Source organism: Halichoerus grypus, chromosome 10, assembly GCF_964656455.1.
Source record: "Halichoerus grypus chromosome 10, mHalGry1.hap1.1, whole genome shotgun sequence".
NCBI classification, from domain to species: domain Eukaryota; kingdom Metazoa; phylum Chordata; class Mammalia; order Carnivora; family Phocidae; genus Halichoerus; species Halichoerus grypus.
In genome coordinates, this window is record NC_135721.1 from 30017006 (window position 1) to 30031833 (window position 14828).

A 14828-nucleotide genomic window follows, 5' to 3' on the forward strand; every position below is an offset into this window, starting at 1 on the left:
CTTCAGAATAATAAAAAGAAAGTAAACAATGCCAGAAGAACAAAAGGAAAATTCTCAGCTTCATTTGTTCTCGTCAAAGACCATAGAAAAATAATCCCTGCTCAGGCCCTTCTTCCGGAGTCCAAATTCCTGCCTTGTGCTCATCTTTCTGTTTAAGTTCAGTGCTCTTCAAGCTGTCATTAAATTGCTTGCCCTGGTGGACGGGGCCAAGATGGTTTCCAATCTAAAGCCAGTGAGAGCCTCCAGGCGGATTCTGAAGGCCTTTTACCACCTGAGCTTGGCCATCTGAGCTCTTCCTTTCACTGTGGTGACATTGACTTGGGTGTCTTGACCCCTGTGGGAGAGCCGAGCCCATTGGCAGGATCCTCGTGCCTTCAGCGACCTCTGTCAGCCAAGAGCCTGGCATGAAGCAGAAGGACAGGTAACAAAAAGCAACAGATCATGAGAAAATCCTCTGGATTAGGCATTTTGAGGAAAAGGCTCATTTCGTCAGACACTCAGAAGTGCCCTGTGAACAGGCTAGAAGCTAGCTGGCCAACAAAGGAATGAGGGATAGATGAGTGACAGGCTGGGCTGTTGTTTCTTGAGGTGACTGAGGCTCAACTGTATGAACAGGCATGTAGTGATTAACTGACTAGCACCAGAATTTTACCAGCTACCCTGAAGCTTGCCGATTAACACTGTCCCTGGGGCCCGTGTTATAATGAGGTCCTTCTGATAACCTACTCCTTTGGAAGGAGTCCAAGAGGGACACGTGCCCTGTGGAATTCCTCATTGTAACCGGGCATGCTTCAGAGAGATTCCAGAGCGGTGATGATTTTACTTATTTAGGCTGGAGGTTATCTGCTTGTCCTCCTCCAGATCCCTTTAAGCCAAGGGAAGGGCACCTCATTAGTGTCAGATGACAGGGGTCTGGTTCCCTTTACTAGAATGAGCTCTTCATGTCATACATGCTCTGGAAGATCTGAAAAGCCTTTTCTCCTGGCCTCTAGTTAGGAAAGAAGGCATCATAACCGGACACGACAGCGGGAAGCACGGAAGCTTGCCATTACTACTCATCTTGGTGCTATTCATGGAGGCTCTCGGGGGAAATGTCCAAAAGCTTCTTTATAGCTCTCGCCATTAATCCTCAAGTTCTGGTTACCAGTCCTGTAGAGACATATGGATTACAAATGGTCTGGTAATTACTGTTTCAATAAAAAGTGAATGCATTATAATGAGGGTAGTAGTAGAACATTGGGATAATATGGGTAGGGAGAGAATTGGTAGTGTTTTCTTGTTTCTTTTGCTTTATGCAGTCCCAGTAGGGGATAATGCCATTTTTAAAGAGAACTGATGGGATTTTTAAAAAGATTTTATTTATTTATTTGGGATAGAGCGAGAGCGAGAGCAAGCGAGCGAGTGAGCGAGAGAGAGAACACGAGTGGGGGGAGAAGCAGAGGGAGAAGGAGAAGCAAGTTCTCCACTGAGCAGGGAGCCTGATGCAGGGCTCGATCCCAGGACCCTGAGATCATGACCTGAGCCGAAGGCAGACGCTTAACTGACTGAGCCACCCAGGTGCTCCTAAAGAGACATGATGGGATTTATTTAAGAAATTAATATATACCTCTTTCCCCCCACCCAAGTTCTGACTATTTGAGAGATAGGCAAGAAATAAGGCAAAAGATGGTCAAAATATCATCTTGGTTAATTAGAACAGCTAGGATGTGTGCCCTGGGGTTAGGAAGCATTGCCACATACATGGGCAGTCTCAGAAAATATAAGCCTCCCCACCGAGGGATGCCCATGGCTTATTAAATTCTTAATACAGTAGTCTCCCCTTATCTGTGGGCAGATGTTCCCAGATCCCCAGTGGATGCCTGAAACCACAGATAGTACCGAATATTACATATTCTGTTTTCCTCTACATGCATACCTATGATAAAGTTTAATTTATAAATTAGACATAGTAAGAAATTAACAACAAGAATGAACTAGAACAATTTTTACAATATACTGTAATAAAAGTTACATGAATGTGATCTCTCTCTCTCAAATATCTTACTCTACTGTATTTACTCTTCCCCTCCTTGTGAGGATGTGAGATGATAAAGTGCCTACGTGATGAGATGAAGCGAGGTGGATGATGTAGGCATTGTGACGTTGCGTTAGGCTACCACTGACCTACGGACCGTACATGGAAAGGAGGACCCATCTGCTTCCAGACCACATGGTTGACCATGGGTAGCTGGAACTACAGAAAGCAAAACCGTGGATAAGCTGGGGGGGGGGGGTACTGTATTAATGTTATTAACTCATATTATGAACTAGTAGAATTTTTAGACTCTCACATGCTTAATTGTTGGTCTGTGTCACAGTTTTCTAACCTATAAGGACCATGTCTTGCTCTTATCTCCAGAAAATCACACACTAATTACTTAGTAAATAGTTCTTGATTAGCGGAATAATTATGGTCTTGGAAGAATTCTCTTTATATAACCAAGAACTCTTAGGTCTTAGTCTTACAGCTGAAAGGGACCTTAGAGACCCAGGTCTGGGAGCTGAAAGGCAACTTGCTTAGGGCCACCCAGGCTCAGAGACGAGAGCCAAATCTGAGTTTTCTTGCTCCAAGCCTGTTTTTCTTTTTACTTTATCACATTGCCTCTCTACACAACTCTCTAACTGGTGGCTCTCTTCTCTAAATCCATCTCATTCCATTTTTTTTCTCTCTTTGGCAAATGCCCTAAATTCACGAAGAGGGAAAATGGAGGAAAGGTTGGAACAGGGATTTCTGGCTTCTGTGTTTGGATTACTTGCTAGGGAGGATTAGTCTTCTTGCTCCGCAGCTTCTCTCTCCATCAGCTTAAGGGGCAAAAGAAACCCTAAACATTTGGATCAGCAACAGGTTGGTCCTCTGCCATCCTTCCCCCAGCCGGGCAGTGCTCACTGCAGCCCCCAGACAGTGGTTCTACCCCCTTCCTTCCTGCAAAGGAGCCAGATGAAGCGAGCAGACCTTCAGGGGCTGACCTCTCAGCCCAAGAAAGCCAAGGCAATCCCTGGCACGGCTGTCATTGGCTTAGAGCCCAATGTCCCTCACTGCCTGCCTTGATGGCTTGGGCTGTGAACACTCTCCTTACAAAGGAACCTCTCACGGGCTCCAGCCAGTGGAGCCCTACAGCCAGGGTTTCAGGAAACTGGGGTGAAATGGGCAGAACAAGAGTTTGTCCAAAGACCGAACAGGACAGGAGGTTCCCACTGCTTGGAAATCTATCTGTGTGCTCCCGAGACTTGCAGAACAAAGACCTACACATGGTTATTTTGGCAAGAACAGGAAGGTTTCGATTCTCCTTTTCCACCCCGTGGAAGTGGCCACCTAAGCTGTGCGTGCGGAAGGAGCATCTGTGTTCGCACTAACAGAGCCTCGGGGAGGCCTCCCGGCGCTCCTCCCGGCAGCCGCAGCCCCAGCGACGGGAGGGCGGCGGTGGTCGCTGCACACGGAGTGAAGGGCTCGGGCTCTCCCTTTGCGCTCAGAGTTTCCAAAATGACAGCGGCCAGCGAGGGTGCTCTGATGGCCTCCGCTCCCTGCAGCTCTCCCCAGGCGCGCCGAAATATCCTCTGAGGCCACATCTTGCCTCCTTGAGGTGTTATTTTTGGAGAGGGCATTTGGGAAATGACAACATAAAAATATGCAGGGGGAGCCTTGGCGCATCTCTCCTGCGCGGGGTCCCTGAAGTGCGGGGCCTGGATCTGGCAGCGCGCCGCGTGCGGGTCGGCTCTCCCCATCTGGAGCCCAGGTGTGCGGCTCGCCCTCTGGTCCAAGACGCAGATGCCGGCGACTCGTGAGAGCAGGGCAGACCCGCCTCACCTACCTCTGTTCCACAGAAACGCTTTTACTCTTGGTTGTACGGTGTCCAGATCCACTTTGATATGTAGATCAAGTGTAGCTGCCATCAAGCAGACGAACGCACGAAGAAAGAAGGGATTTTGTTAACTGGTTGTTGAGAGTCAGTGTGGATTATGGCTAAGAGTTTACAGTCTGGGTCAGAGACCTGAGCTCAAATGCCAATTCCGTTACCGGTTCTCTCTACAACCTTAGAAAAGTAAAGCTATTTGTCCAAGCTTCATTTCTTCCATTATAAAAGAAAGATCATTGTAGTTCCTGCCTGGGAGTATTGTAGTGATAAGTAAGAAGGAGAACACTTGTGAAAAAGTCAAATGCCACAAGGCCAGTCACATCATTAAAGCCCAGTTCACCAATTGCTGCCATTACTATCAAGCTTAGAAGCAAGGGCTCCCCTCTGCAAGACCCCTTTCCAAATACTTCCATCCAGAGCTGCCATTCTGTCTTCTCCCGCTGTTAGAATGTCTTCATCCTAAACCAAAGTCTCGCTCCCCTTGTCTTCTGGTCTTGGCATTTTCAGCTACCGTTTTGGAGCCACATGTTAAAAATTCGCATCCTTTTTGTAATGGCAGTGACCCGGCCACCACATGGCATGGCTCTGAGGGACTCCCCTGACGTTGTAATCTGTGTAAATGGCACCCCCTGGTGCTAGCCCTATAGGAGAGGTGACTAGCAAGGATGGAAGGGAAGAAAGGTTGGAGAGAGATTGGCCATATTCTTTTTCACAAAAACCCCTAGCGAAGTAAAAGATCACACTGATGCCCTACCTTCTCCAGGCAAGCGGCTACAATTCTATCAACGCTTCCTCACTGAACAAGAATTCACCTCAGAGTCCATTCATTACCCTTGGACCACGCTCCTCTGAAAGCGAGATACCCAGAACTAAGTCAACATTCCAGATGAGACGTGACCAGAGCCAAATAGAGTGGAAGTTGACCTTTTTGTTTTTCTGGATACTATATTCAGGATGCCACTGTGATCCAAGGTAGTTTTAGCACTGAGTACGTATAGCGGTTATTTCCTGGACAATGGCTTTGGCTTTTAATCGCATGTTGTCCTACAATAGCTCTTCATTTATCTTGAATTGTTAGGTTCTTTTGTTATTACACTTCATATTGATTTGTGTTTTTTCAAACTGTCTATATCGGGAGTTGCCTGAGATACATCTGTGTTTGAACATTTTAATGACTCCTGTTAAGTCTACCACAGTTTCTGGGTCAATGAAAATGTGCCTTATTTGCATATTTAAGCAGAACCAAATCAAAGGGGCAGTATTTACTAAAATTTAAAATGGCCGCCGTGGCAATGCAATACATCTATTCTGTGTATGTGGCTTTCCTGGGATAAAGTACCCTTGAAAAAATGGCAGTAAGTTCCTATTTGGTTAATGAACCACAATTCCCCAAAATAAAACCATGACGCTTATGGGAACCCTTAGTAATAATTCTTCACGTGTGGTTTTCTCGCTCACATTCTTTATATATGGAGTGATTTCCAAATTACGCTCTGTGGAGCCCATGGGGTTCAGAAGGGATGTCCCAGGGATATGGGAAGGGCAGAAAGAGTGAGAACAGAGGGTGGGGCTCCTGTCAGCCCTTTATTTCACCCAGAGTTGTTGGCTGTTTGCTGTTGTATGTATTGAACTTCCCTGTAATATTTCCTTTGGGGGGAAAAAAAAGTTTAAACACCATTAAGCCATTCTCTGCTCACTTCAGAGTGGTAGGGAGTACAATCACTTCCATGTTTCCTCTTATGAAATGGATTTCTGGGTGAAGTGGATTGAAGATGAGCTAATATTAGATTTTTAATTGCTAAATTTGGCACTAATATGTTTAAAACTCTCAACAACCTTGGTCTGAAGGAAGAGTAACCGCACCATCACCACCACAATCCCTGTCAAGCCTTGGACATAGCTGGAGATGGAGCTCAGATCTGGAGGGATGCTGGGGATTTGAAGGACACCTTCTAAGCAGTGTTGCAGGTTTGTGATTTGCTTCAGGCTTTGGGGAAGTTCCTTGAGAACTTCAATCCTCACCTTCTGTTGTGATGATGGGAAGGGGGGTATAGCTCTTCTGCTTCTTGAAAAAGACCCCTTCTGTGGTTTTCTTTCTCAGAGATGAAAGCCTGATATCTAAAAATGGGTCAGTGACTGGCCTTCGTTGGTGATCTTCTTTGGGGAAATTTCTGAAGGAGAAAGTGCAGGTTGGGCAGACATATTTCCTGTCTCCACCATACCTCAGCCTGATTCCTAGAGCTCCATGACAGGAGAAGCCAGGGTAGGGCACGCTGACACCTACCTTCGCCTCCCAGATTATAGTTTTGGCTGTCAGGCCTCCTTTAAGAATCAGATTTTCACAAGATTTGGGGGATCATACCAAACTTCTCATCATTTTATGTACCATAAATATTTAGGAATATCTTAAGTCTGTTGGTTCATTGTTCCTTATCTGCAAGAGGGAGATAATACTATCTTTCACAGAGGACATTTGGACTAATTAAGTGAAGAGGGCTGACAAAATAATAGGAAGAACAATAATAGGAAGAAGTCTGGAATGAATGTGGAAAGAGACAGTAGCAAAAATTACAGGCGTTTGGCTGAGGTGGATGATCCCAAATCTCGAGCGCTAGGAAGGAGAGAGGTGAGGAATACCACATGGTGAAAATCTCATTGCACTGGAAAGGGGGACATTACTATGATGTCTTCACCCCCTTCACACTTATGGAGCAAGAGAAAAAAATCTGAACTATGTTCAATATAAAAACTAAACTAACCGAGGGGCTTCTGGGTGGCTCAGTTGGTCAAGCATCTGACTCTTGATCATAAGATCAAGCCCTGCGTCCACACCCAGTACAGAGCCCGCGTATGATTCTCTTAGTCTGCCCCTCACCACCCCCTCAGAAAAATAATAAAATAAAATAAAATAATGTTAGGAAATATTTCCATTTTTCTTTTCTTTCAGTGTTACAGTAAATTAAATCATCTGTTGACCAACAAAAATGTACAAACTTTCTCCCTAATGTGTATTAGGTGCATTTAGCACCAGGAATGATGAGCTTCTTTGAAAGTAACTTTAGTTAAGACATGTATCTTTTCAGTTTGTGGGATTCCACCCAATTTGATATTCTCAGTTATATTTAAGGGAACTTACATGCATTGAGTGTCTCCTGTGATGCTATTAAATTCAGAGAAAGGTTTAAATATATAGTGTACAAGTCTATTAGGCCTGTTTATTTCTCTGTAACTAATCTCTGCAACAAATCCGCATAAGTCCCCATTCTACTGGGCCCAGGGGTGGGAGGGACCAACAGGGGACAGAAAATTTTCCATTTTCAGGAATCTTTGGGTTCAAAACAGTGTCTTAAATCTTAAAGAGATTCTTCAAGGTGCATGCCCATCTTTGGGAAAATGTTTTACCACCGAGGTTTCCCGCCTCCCTCAACCAAAATGGCATCTGGCTGAAGAGGGATGCCCAGTGTCCTCAAGGTGATGAGGAAGACGGTGTACCAGCTGGGTCTCTGACCCAGTGTGGTTGGCCAGGGCTGTTCCCTGGGCACTTGTGTGATGTCTGTGACTAAAGTTCATGGCTGATGAAACTCATGGTCTGTTGATGACTGGCTCCAGCTCTGGGCCCCTCAATTGGTCTGGTTTTGGGTGTTGGTGGCATCTAACTGCTGGCTCTATCATGTAGCATGTTCACTTGTTTTTGAACAACTAGCTACGTGTCTACTACATAGCTTCCTAGCACTACAGAGGCATGACCTTCTCTCTCCCCCACACCTAGACTGAGTCTACTCCATAGCCATTGTGTGGGGTTCTTTTTCCCAATGGGACAGCTTCACGTAGGGCACATACAATCTTCTCAAAGCCCTAGGAAATCTTGGAGTTCACACATGTTAGCCTCATTTCTGGAGAAAATCTATGCCTTACCCCAGATCATTATGCTAGCACTGTACCTTTTCCAATCCATCACTTGAGAGATGTCGTGTTTGTTGCAGGAATTCTTTAAAGAGCTTTAGCATTTCCTTAGTCTTGGGAAACCTCTCTTCACTAGGATTGCCTTCAAATTATTTTATTTCTTAGGCTCCTTTCGAGAGTTTCAATTCCCCTTCCTCTCTGACAGGGATTCTCCCATAATACGCCCTTCTTCCTGAAGCGACATCCACTCTCTTCCTTCCCCAGAGTCATAATGAGGCAAGAAATCTGTCAAAGGGAAACATAACAGGAAGTATTTTTATTATTATTATTCTCTTTACCGATACTTTATTTTATCTAATCCTTGCAATAGCCCCGAGGAGTACTTGTTATTACCCTCATTTGCCGATGAGGCGTTCAGCCTGGGTACGTCACTTTCCCAAGCGATTGAACCAGGATTAATGACAAATCCTGTGCCTTTCCAGCATGCCAGCCCGCCTCCCCAAGGACCTGCAGGAGGGAGACACTCCCGAGTTGTTTTCCACTGTCAAGGAGCTGCTCTTCCGTATCCCCAGCACTTCAATGTGATTAGTCTTTCAGATTTGCCCCCCACCCCCACCCCCACCCCCAGTGCAATGCAGGAGAGGAGAAATGCACAGCCTTTTAAGGTGCCTGGTCAAAAAGGCACTTAATACAGAATTAATACATCATCGCTGCAATTGCAATTTGTTTCTCTGTGAAAACCAGGGAGATGCTCACTTACTTGTGACCACTCCCTTCAGAAAGAGCCAGCAACTATGGTGAAGTAGCGAGTTTACAATAAACAATAAAAGGTGAGCGCAGAGGCTTTTTATAGCAAGTCCAAACGTTTGGCAGGAGCCCAGAAGACATTACTCTTTCTCCATTAGGATTCTCTCCTACACAGTTTTCCAGAGGAGGATGAAATTCCTTGGGTCATGTTATAAACATTCATCTTCTAAATCATGCCCCTAATAGAAAGAACAGAAGACAAAGCATATGCTGTAAGTCATTCGCCCGCAGAATGTTCTCCGCACACAGTAATATAACATGTGGGGTCAGCCCCTGCGTCAAAGACCAAATACACAAGTGTAAAGAGATGGGAGGAAAAAGACAGACTCCACATGGCCAGCCTGGGGGAGGGCAGGGCGTCACTCTGGGGAGGGGAGGCTTGGAAAAGCCTTGCAGGGGAGGAGTGGAGGGAAATGTGGAATCACTGGGCTTTGCAGCCATCAGGGACAGAGATGGGAATAAATTCAAGGGTGTGGGGGCAATGCACATCGGAGCAAGGAGGAGGGCATGGTTGGGGGAAGTGGGGCAACTTCTTGGCCAGTATACAATGAGGTATATTCTAGAAGCAGGCCAGAGCTAAGGAAGGCGCCTTTCCTTTCCTCCAGCCTCCAAACCCTTCCAGACTCCCCAGATCTTCCTTTCTTAACATGTCCTCCTTTCACTCTGCACCCAAAGGGAAAAAGGTTTGCACCCTGGCAGAGCAGACAGCTCAAGGGATAGTTTCTGTCTCAATCTCATCAATCCTTTCCTCTCCAGCTAAATAAATCCTTTAGCTTTTTCAGTCCTGTCGAGGAGCCAAGCAATATATACAATTCACCTGAGCCGTGCATTCCCTAGTACCCAATACAGGAACCCTCCCTAGATGCCCTGTCCTGAGTAGCTGATAAACTGTCATTGCCTCATTTGTTAACCTCATAGACCCCTCCTCCGAGTTCACAACCTCTCTCTTACCCCTGCCTAGTTCAAGCGTCACAACCTAGGAAAGCAACTCTAATAGAGCACTGTGTAAGGAGTCTGAAGACTGGTTATGCTTCTAATTGCTGAATGGCCAAGAGTAATTAGAATAAGGAGGAGGATATCTACCACTGACTGAGCATCTAGAAGGTCAGGCCCTATGCTAAGCCCTTGGGGTAATTATCGTAGGAAAATGATTACCATTATTTTAAAATTTTCTAGTAACTGGAAGCTTTGGTACCTCATTAACTTGTCTTATTTTTCTCATGGTTATTAAATTTGAAAACCAAACTGAAAGGGTTTCCTGATTCTCAGAGTAAGAGGAGAAAGGGACTGTGTGTGTTTCAAGGTTCTGTGGCATTCTCCTCATCAGACTTCAAGTGGGAAAACAGGTAGTAGGAGTAGAAAAGGCAAGTAGGCAAATCTCTGAGACATTTAAGGGACAGGAAAGCAGGAAATAGGATGCTGCCCTAGGAGACATGTGTCCATGTGGCGGACAATGACTGCGCACCTTAGCTTTGCTCAATAATCGGAGGCCTGCTCTCAAGTCTTGACCCTGGTGCTCATTGCCTAGGTGATCCTGGGAAGTTACCTTATCTTGATGAGCTTCAGGTTCTAGTTTGTAAGATTAGCAATGGCCAGTTACCAAACTCAGGGGCTACAACTCTAGTTCAGGCACCTTCTCCCCCAACAGACTAGCTGTGTGTGACCTTGGGTGAGTCACTGAACCTTGTCTGAGTTCATTTTCTCATCTAAAATGGAAATACTGACGCCTATGCTACCCTCCAGATCAATGTGATAATGCTGGACCAGTGCTGTTTATGAAGCGAAGGGGTCAACAGGTGGTGATGCAGGTCCCTTTTAGCTAACACCTATTCGGAGGCAGTGACCTCATTTCCTGGAGACGGGCCTTGCAAAGCCTCCAGCAGCCTGGCCCTCTCCACATGGCTACTCCTTGTTTCCCACAGCTATAGATGAGGGAAGGCTCCTCAGGGGTGCTTACTCAACAGGCATTATTATCTTATTTCTCTGCTGATCAGAGTCTGGCCAAAAAATCAAAGGATTTCTCTTTCAATCTGGCAGTCATTTTCTTCTTCACTCTAAAGTCACTAAGCAAGGTCAAGGTCAAGGAACTGAATTCCTTAGAAAAGTGGTCCCTGATTGTCTGGGGGAAATTCGTTCATAGTTAGGATGGGTGTGTCAAGACCCCTGTGGCTTTCTTTCTCATGGTTTTTGTAAATTAAACCAAAGGTGGATTGTGTTGACCCAGGCATTAACTATGACTTTTTTATGGGCTGTTTCAGGTATCTTTTGTGAATTTTACGATCCTCTCTTCTGGGATGGGTGGAGTGGTGGTTGCCTTGTTTTTCAGTTATTGATTTAAATTAATCATAGCTCATCCTGTCCAACACTGGACTGTGTACACAGGTGACAGGCTATTCATCTTTAGGCATTTAAATCCTGCCTGCTCTTACGTATTAGTAGAGATAGACTATCAAGCTGCAAAAATATAAGGATCTTCTCCCAAAGAGACCTCTCATACTGCTTCTTAAAGGTTATCAAAATAGAAAAGAAGCATTCAGCTTTGGAATCTATATTCTGATATTTTTAAGTGGCTAATATTGAGGAACAAACTGAATTCTGTCTTTGGAATTAACAAACTTATTGACCTCTTTGGAAAGCCCCAACCTTACTACGTATTAACTGTGTGTTCTTGAATAAATTACTTTGCTTCTCTGAGCATCAGTTCAGTTTCTTCATCTAAAGATGAGGGTATGGGGGTGTCTGAGTGGCTCAGTTGGTTAAGCGCCCAACTCCTAGTTTTGGCTCAGGTCATGATCTCAGGGTCATGGGCTCGAACTCCATGTTGGACTCTGTGCTCAGCTGGGAGTCTGCTTAAAGATTCTCTTTCTGTCTTCCTCTGCCCCTTCCCCCCTCCCCACTCACATGCTCTCTCTCTCAAATAAATAAATAAATCTAAAAAAATGAAGATAGGGCCCAAAACCCTGCTACATCATTTTTTAACAATATATTTACTTCATTTCTAATATGCAAGGTCTTCGGTTCCTTATGAGTTATGATATAAGGGTAAGGGGTACCTTTATTTCTCATTGTCATTAACATAATGCCTTGAACAGGGTAGATGTTTGACATATATTTATGGGATGGGATGGAACTGAGTTAATTGTAAATGGTGCTTACTCAGAGCATCAGGTTGATTTCCCAGGGGCAGCACGACTGCACATCCTCAGTTTACAGAGGAAGGAACTGGGAGGGAAGAGGTCAGTGGACCAGAGAGGTCAGCCAACAGGCCCATGAGCACACAGTCTTGGGTGGTGGACCTCAGACTAGAATCTGGACCACCTAAATCTCAGTCCAGTTGCCCTTCCACCACACACAACAGCCCCTCACATCTTGTTTGCACTTATTTAGAGGAAAAAATATAAAAAAGAAGTGATGCAAAGATATAAAATTTTAACTCCACCCAAAATTATCAGAGTCCCAAATCAATGAAGCCTAAACTGTTTTTAAGTTTTTAATTAATTGAGAGTAAGGGCTATCCTGAAATTCAAAGAAAATTTTGTACCCTCAAGACATTCCAGTATAGCAAGATAAGTGATAGAGAATGACAGGTAGTGGATGCCATTTACATAGGATGGTCTGCAAAGGCCTCTTGGGTGGGGGTGACATTTAAGTAGAGACTTGAAGGAAGAGAGGGGGTATCTATGCAAGTATCTGGGAAAGAGCATTCAGGCAGAGAGAACGCTGAAGGTAAAGGCAAAGCTGGGGGCGTGCTCAGGCCATCCTGGCTGCCATGGAGCAAGAGAAAGGAAGAGAGGGAGGAGATGAGGTCAGAGTCGGAACATCCTCTTACATAGGAGGAGAAGCAGGACCTCGGTAAGGATTGAATATTTTACCTAGATGAGCTAAGAGTCATGTAGGGTTTCAAGCAAAAGAGGAAAGTGGTCTGATTTACATTTTAGAAAAATGACTGATGGCTCTGTGGAGTATAATCTGCAGGGGAGCAAGTGTACAGAGGGGACGAGTTAGAAGTCAAGGGGTGATGGTAATTCTGACTAGGGTAGTAGTACTGGAGGTGATAAGAAGTTATCAGATTCAGGATATATTTAGACGGTAAAACCAATGGAATTTGCCACAAACTGGAAGTGGGTTGAGAGGTGGGAAGGAGTCAAAGAGACTTCAAGACTTTTGACCAAAGCAGCAAGTAGAAAGGAGCCACTGCTAAATGAAGTGGGGAGAACTGAGGGAGAAGCAGATTGGCGGTAGGGGTGGGAATAAAAAGCTGGTTTTTGGAAATGTAGTTCAACATTCATATTGGATATTTATGTGGAGATGTCAAGTGGGAAACTAGATGAAATCTGGAGTTCAAGAGGAAGGTCAGGTTGGATTTATAAATTTGGAAATGATCAATGGAGAGATGGTATTTATAGCCATGGGACTATATAAGATAATCTTGGAGGGATCATTCTTACAGGAGAGTTCCCAGGACTGAGTCCTGGACATTCCAGCAGCTAGAGATCAGGAATATGAAGAACCTTATAAAGCAAAGGACACTGAGAAAGTGCATTCACTGAGATAGGAAGAAGAACCAAGAGAAGTGGTGAACTAGAAGCTAAGTGAAAAAAACTGTTTCAAAAAGAAAAGAGCGATCAACTGTGTCAAATGATGAGGACTGAGATTTGACCATCGGACTTGGCAGCATGAAAGTCGTCAGTGGATCTGGCAAGAGCTGTCTTGGTAGAGCTGTGAAGATGAAAGTCTGGTCGAAAGTTTTCAAGGAAGAATGGGAGAAGAGGAAGTGGCAACTATACATACAGACAATTCTTTGTAGAAGATAATGATGATGATGATGTTGATGATTATAGAAGAGCAAAGAAATTGGAACTGGAAGTACGCATGAATCAAGGGAGATACTTGACTGTGTTGGAAACAGTCCCTGTACAGAAAATGTAGGAGAGAGAGGACAGTGGCTAGACCCATGTCCTTGAGTTGAAGAGAGGAGAAGGAATCCAGTGATCCTATGGAGGGTTTGGCTCCACATAGGAGCAGAGACAGTAAATTCATTGTAACCAGAAAGTAGGCTGAGCATGGTCGTGTAGATATAGTTGGCAGAAATGGTGAAAGTTCTCTTCTGCTAACTCCCGCTTTCTCAATGAGATGAGGAGAAAGGCCATTAGCTTTGAGAGAACAGGATAGATAAAGTATTGGAAGATAGAAGAGTGAGAAGAGTTGTGAAATGATAGCTAAGGAGAATGATGGCCCAGAGAAATGAAGTAGAACGGCTGGACACCTTGCACACTGCCTGGCCCAGAATCAGACTTAATAAATCTTCGGGATGAAAGATGACCCGAGAACCTAAGGAAGGAGCCAACTTGAGGATCCAAGTCCCAATATAGTGCACAACTCAGCCCATCAGATTTGAATCCATATTCAATCATGCATATTTGGCTATTTTCCTGAAGTTCCATTGAAGGAAACTATAAAAATCGTGATTTAAACATCTTTCCTGGCAACCCAAAAGAGGGCTCCAACTTGCCAAATGATAGAATTACAGACTCTCCTTGGAAAGCTCCTTTCCCGAATAGAGATTTTTATTGCCACATTTCATCTCCCAGTATGGTACTGTTCTCTTTATTGGTACCTTTGTATCCCTTACAGGTTTTTAAACATCAGTTTCCCAGCATCCATCATTTTTACAGACCCTCTTCCCATTTTCCACACACAAAAATGTTCTCTTACACTTTCCTTAGGAATGTCCCATGAATTTCATATGTGTACAAACTTTTACTGTCCCAGAAAGTCACTTCCCTCTACCCCCCGAGAAGTATCTAGTCAGAGAAATAAAATATATGAACCAAAGGCTTAGCCTTCTTTTCAACTCATTCATCTGAGTTAGCAAGGTCTCCTGAGCCTTTGGCTGCCTTCTAAATGAATGATTCACCTGCTTGTGGACAATTTCAGTAATTTTTTGGTAATAGTCTTTGGTTTTCAGCCGGAGGTTGCCTCTGGAATCATATCTTTCAAAAGTTTTGAGACTCACAAACTTTGACCAGAGTAATTCTCAAGGGATTGATTCCTAGGTTCTGCTTTTCCTCTTTCTTTCCTTTTTCTTAAAAAAAGAACATGTCTCAGTGAAGTAATTAATCTTCAGAATTAACCAAAAGTCTAGGACCTAATTTTTTGAAGATCTATGAAGGCAGCAGCCAGAAGCTATATTGCCATAGTTAGATAGAGATACATAAGTAGATG